At 44.7% G+C, this 5,731-nt stretch overlaps 1 long non-coding RNA gene across 1 annotated transcript; it reads right to left on the bottom strand.

Moving 5' to 3' along the window:
- Positions 1-460: 460 nt before the first annotated feature.
- On the bottom strand, positions 461-4,508 carry LOC119961184. Its single transcript, XR_005459606.1, has 4 exons — positions 4,393-4,508; positions 4,263-4,286; positions 3,903-3,925; positions 461-706 (listed from the first exon to the last, which is right to left on the bottom strand). It is a non-coding gene; the product is annotated as an uncharacterized LOC119961184 (long non-coding RNA).
- Positions 4,509-5,731: the final 1,223 nt, after the last annotated feature.

A 5,731-nucleotide genomic window follows, 5' to 3' on the forward strand; every position in this document is an offset into this window, starting at 1 on the left:
AGTGACAAATCTGGTGCTGACTTGTCACTTCACAGACAGCAACAATTTCTATTGCATTTATCTTAACTACTTATTTCAGACAAGTGAGGCTCCAATAACTGCAGTCACGTTATAAATGAGGTTGTCCAACAGATCAAGGAACTTAGCTGGAATGACAGTCCAACTCATTACAAAGTGCATCAAAACTGCAAACTGTGTACAATTACACACAGGGAGGGGACTAGTGGCCATAGCCACTAATTTCAGCAGAATGCACATTGCAGGCACTGAATGAATAATGTTGTATATATTTAAATACCAACCAGCCTTCAGTCACAAAAGGAAGGAAACTACAACACACAAATATGAAACCACAGACCCAATGACAATACAATTAGTGACTTTACCACTAGGATAATCTCAATGTCCACGTCAGAGCTACGCATTTCCTAAATGTTTGGAAAATAAAGCAAGGTACAAATCAGTTTTCCCATTTTATTTCACAACGACTGTACATGAAGGCACAGTACCAGAACAGATCAATGTACAGATCTTCTCATGACCAGCACCCAGTGTCTCCATATCGTTGAGTCTTAGAAAAAGATGTATAAACAGAAGCGTCAGTGTCCATTTGCCAAGTAAGATTCATCAAAGCCTGGTCAGTACTGCATCTTCAGCAGTTGTTCACCTCGACCTCTGCCTCATCTTTCGTCTTTTACGCTTCAGCCTGCAAAAGGATCAATAACATTAGTTGGTGAAAAAAATAGGTGGGGGGGGGGGAACTTTTATTTGAGGAGGAGGAGCAATAGAACGTACTGAACAAATTTCATCTCGGTTGCAACTGGGGGCGTCATACAACTTTAGCGACTTCAACGGTTTGTAAGGATCCAAGGCACTTCACAAGAACAGACACCAAACGACACGAGGTGGCATTGGGTCAGATAACTAACGGCTCAGCTATTAACAGGTTAAGCAAGTGTCCAAATGTGGAGGCAAGAGAGCATTCCAGAGCCAAGGAAATCATAGGCGCAGTTGCAAAATGGTAAATCAGGGATGTTCACAAGGCTCGAATTCAAGCAGTCCCAACGTCGGAGTGCTACGGAACCGGCGAAAGTTAGAGATTGTGAGGGGCAAGGCCGTGAACAGTTTTGAAACAAGGATAACAATTTTAAATATAGGAAAACAGGACATTCGAGCCTGCTTTGCCACCATCATGGTTGATCACCCAACTCTGAAAACACCCACACCCCGATATCCTTTGCCAAGTGCAATATCTAACCGCTTCTTAAAAACATGCAATGTTTTGGCCTCAACTATTTTGTGGTAGCAAATTCCACAGGTCAAGCACTGGGTGAAGAAATTTCTCCTCATCTCAGTCTACCCATATCCTCAGACTGTGACACCTGGTTCTGGACCCCTCAGAGCATTGGGACATCCTTCTGACATTTACCCAGTCCAGTCACATTGGAAATTTTATAGGTTTCTGAGATTCCCCCACATCTTTCTGAACCCCAGAAAATACAATCCTAATTGTCTCAATCTCAGTCAGTCCTGCCATCCCAGAAATTAGTGATGCAAACCTTCTCTGCGCTCACTCTACAAGAACTTCCCTCCTCAGATAAGGAGGCTAAAACTGCACACAATATTCCAGTAAGAAGTCTTACAACACCAGGTTAAAGTCCAACAGGTTTGTTTCAAACACGAGCTTTCGGAGCACGGCTCCTTCTTCAGGTGAATGAAGGAGCCGTTCACCTGAAGAAGGAGCCGTGCTCCGAAAGCTCGTGTTTGAAACAAACCTGTTGGACTTTAACCTGGTGTTGTAAGACTTCTTACTGTGCTCACCCCAGTCCAACGCCGGCATCTCCACATCATGGCCACAATATTCCAGACATGGCCTCACCAAGGTACCTGCATGCTTACCGTCAGACACCCAAGTCTCTCCTAATTTATGGCCATTCAGATTACATATAACCTGCCTTCTCATTTCTGCTATCAAAGCGAATCACCTCACATTTTATATTATACTGTCATTTATTTGCACACTCAAACAACTTGTCCAAATAATACCAAAAATTCTCTGCATCTCCTCACAGCTCCCCCTCCCAGCCAACTTTGTCTCATCTCATGCTTTAATTTTACACACTAATCTTTTGGGGGACTTTGTCTAAAGCCTACCGAAAGTCCAAATAAACCACATCCATTGACCCCCCCCCCCCCCCCCCCCCCGCCCCTCACCTCATTAGCTCTACTAGTTACATCCTCAAAGAATTCCAGTAGATTCTTCAAGCGTGGTTAGCCCTGATGCCTCACTGTGCTGGGGTCCCAGGTTCGATCCTGGCTCACTGTCCGTGTGGAGTTTGCACATTCTCCCAGTGTTTGCGTGGGGTTCACCCCCACAACCCAAAGATGTGCGTTGTAGGTAAATTGCTCCTTAATTGGAAAAGTAGTGAATCGGGTATTCTTAAATTTAAAAAAAATGATCTCAGCAAGCATGATTTCCTTATTATAAATAGAATTTCCCCCCACAATCAACATTAGGATGAGTGGTCTATAATTGTGTTTTCTCTACCGTTGTTTTTAAAATAATGGCACACTGTCTACAGAACAGTCTATAAAATCCTGGAAAATGATCACCAATGCATCCACTATTTCATCCTCAGGTACACTTGTATGTAGATTAGGCCCGATCAATTTATTGGCCTTCAACCTCATCAATTTCCACAACCATTTCTCATTCAGTCCCTCCATCTCACTAAACCCGATGTTCCAACATTTCTGGGATTCGATCTTCACAAAGGAAGTAGTATGTATTTATGTATTGAAGACATTGTTTACCGGGAACAAATACATGAGTGAGAGGAGCAGCCGGTCTGGAAGACCAGAGTAGACCATGGAACAGCAGCCAGACGAGCATTGGAATATTTACAGGTAACCAGGAAAAAAAACAAGGGCTCCTGCAGCAAACAACCAAATTTGAACAATGTTCCAGATGTGGAAATATGCAGCCTGAGCGATGGCACAAATTAGGTCAGAAGCTCATCTGTGGGTCAAATATAAAGCCAAGGTTGCGAAATACTAGTTTAATCGTAAGATTGTTGCCAGGTGGAGTTAGCAGCTAGGCAGTTTTGGACAGGGCTGAAGACAGTGGCTTCAATTTTCCCAATATTTAAGTGGACATCACATAAGCAACTTGATAATTTAGTAACAGCGAAGATGTTGAGGGGTGGCAGCAAGCTAAAGCAGGCTGTTGTCAATGTACATTTGTGTAAAAAAAATGTAGATCAACAGAGCCTGCTTACGAATTGCAGATTTTACAACGCCTGTTCAAAAGGGTAGGGTTGGATAATCAGAGTGGCAATTCAACTCACTACAATGTAACATAAGACTGCTTAGAGTAGCCCTCAGCTGGATCACAATTAATCTCTGAACTTCATTTACTTACCCAGGCTCCATTTCTCTCCATGCCTTCGCCTCAGTACATAAATGCCACTTGATTGCCTACTAAAAACACACCTGACCTGCCTCAGAAGAAATAGTTTCATTTCCCACCATAAAAAATCTTCACTTGTTCTTGCAGCCCCTTCACTCCAGCATGTCACTGCCAATGGCGCATTGCTCTGCACAAACTGGCTGCTCTTTTTCAATATTCCAAAACAATTCCTAACTAGCCATACTGTAGTGCAATACAATCATGGTTTTAAAGTTCTCGGCTTGCCAGGCAATCAATGCAAAGTCGAGAACAATCGAGAACAAGAGGCAAACGAAGGAATTTAGCCCGAACATACTAAATGTATAAAATTACACTCAAGGCGACCAGGTAGCACATGAAAGAAAGGCGTAAACAATCGCACGAGAAATTGTTCCAGCACGCCATTCTACTGAACAGTAATTGCAATACCTTTTAATAAATTCACAGTACATACCTGCGCATACGCTTCTTCCGCCACTGAAAGAAAAAAAAATGATGAATTTACAAGGGTTTTAATTACAAACCTTATAAAGTACTACCAACGTTGCCCAAATTAGCAATCTCACTCGAACTGCTAAGGAATACCGGGGGAAGAAAACTGCAGAGCCCCAGCCTCATATTATTTTGAGGAGGCATCCATCCCCCTCACTGGAACAGGGCGAAATGCAACGATGGAAGCTGGTGTCGGCCAAGCCGAGCCGCGTGCGCCGCCCGGGCCCACCTTCCACCCGCTTCCTCTCCCAATGGGCCGGCGATAGCCCGACTACTAGGCCTTAATTTTAAAAAGAACGTTTAAACTGCTGGAGCCGCTTACCTTAGCTCTCATGTCGACAAGGATCTGTAAAGAGAAGAAATTGTAAACGTTAGCATTAGCCGATGGCAGGTTTTAGTGGCCGATACAAATCGGATTGTGTCGAGGCCTCAGCAGTTACACATCCACTCACCTCAAGACCCCAGAACCGAAAGATGGAGGCGCGCTCGGCTTACCCGGATATACAGGCCCGGCGCGGGCACAGAGGAGGCCCGCCCCCTCCGGTCGCGCGCCCAAACGCTGCAGTCATCCCCGCTTGTTCCTGCCGAGGGCGCGGGTGAGCATCCCTGTACATGTCAGACACCCGAACCTGTATTTTTGCTGCAGCATTGTCACGATCCACTTGTTAGATCTCTACTACTCACCTGTAAATTAGGTAAAATGTTTCCGTTGCAAATTGCAGGATGTGCAAGGGTAACCAGACATCTGGGATCTTCATAGTTCGAACACTGTATGTATTCCCTTAACCAAGGCATTGAAAACAGAAACATAAAATATACATATGAATGAGAGCCAAATTATATACAGAAAGAAATATAAAGACCAGCAAATTCTGGATGACGAGAGAGAAAGAGGAAAACAACATTTCGATGTTTAAAATCTCTAACAGCTGGACTGCACTGGGGAGCTGCAGTGAGTGCCATGTTGGAGAAGCCGCAATCTCTTCATTAAAATGACACTTCTGCTGTTAAAAGTAGGACCGTGCCTGAATGAAGTTACATCTGCACCGAGGTTCACATTATACCTCATGATGGCAATTTGATCTGTGATAATACGGATCTTAAATGCCTGAGCCTGCACCCAACATTGGAAAATCATCTTGTGGGAGGAAGAGATCCTTTGTGGATCATTGAAAGAGTGACACGGTCCTGCAGGGAGAATTAAGGGAGTTAGATAGTAGGTTAAAAAACCATGATGTGGAGATGCGGGTCGTTGGACTGGGGTGAGCACAGTAATTCACCTGAGGAAGGAGCAGTGCTCCGAAAGCTAGTGTTTGAAACAAACATGTTGGGTTAAAAAACAGTATCTCCAAGGTTGGAAGCTCAGGATTATTCCCTGTGCCACGTGCTAGTGAGACCAGAAAGAGGAAGAGAGTGCAGCTAAACACGTGGTTAAACTGCTGGTGTAGGAGGGAAGGTTTCAGATCTCTGAATCATTGGAATCTCTTCCAGGCAGGTGGGACCTGTCCAAGGGCAGGCTGCACCTAAACTGGAGGGGGACAAATATCCTGGCCAGGAGGCTTGCTAGTGTCACTAAGGAGGGTTTAAAATAGTGTGGCAGAGGGTGGAAACCAGACCAGGTCAGCAGGTGAAATAACTGAGGGGGAACTAGAGAATAAGGCCAGTGAGACTAAGAGGAAGAGCAGGCAGGGAGAAGTTGCGGAGCACTGCAGGACTGGTGGCCTGAAGTGCATTTGATTCCCTCGCCTGTCTTTGAGTGGGCCAACCCTCTCCCTGGCTACCATCTTGCTC

The sequence above is a fragment of the Scyliorhinus canicula genome, chromosome 2 (assembly GCF_902713615.1).
Source record: "Scyliorhinus canicula chromosome 2, sScyCan1.1, whole genome shotgun sequence".
Taxonomy (NCBI): domain Eukaryota; kingdom Metazoa; phylum Chordata; class Chondrichthyes; order Carcharhiniformes; family Scyliorhinidae; genus Scyliorhinus; species Scyliorhinus canicula.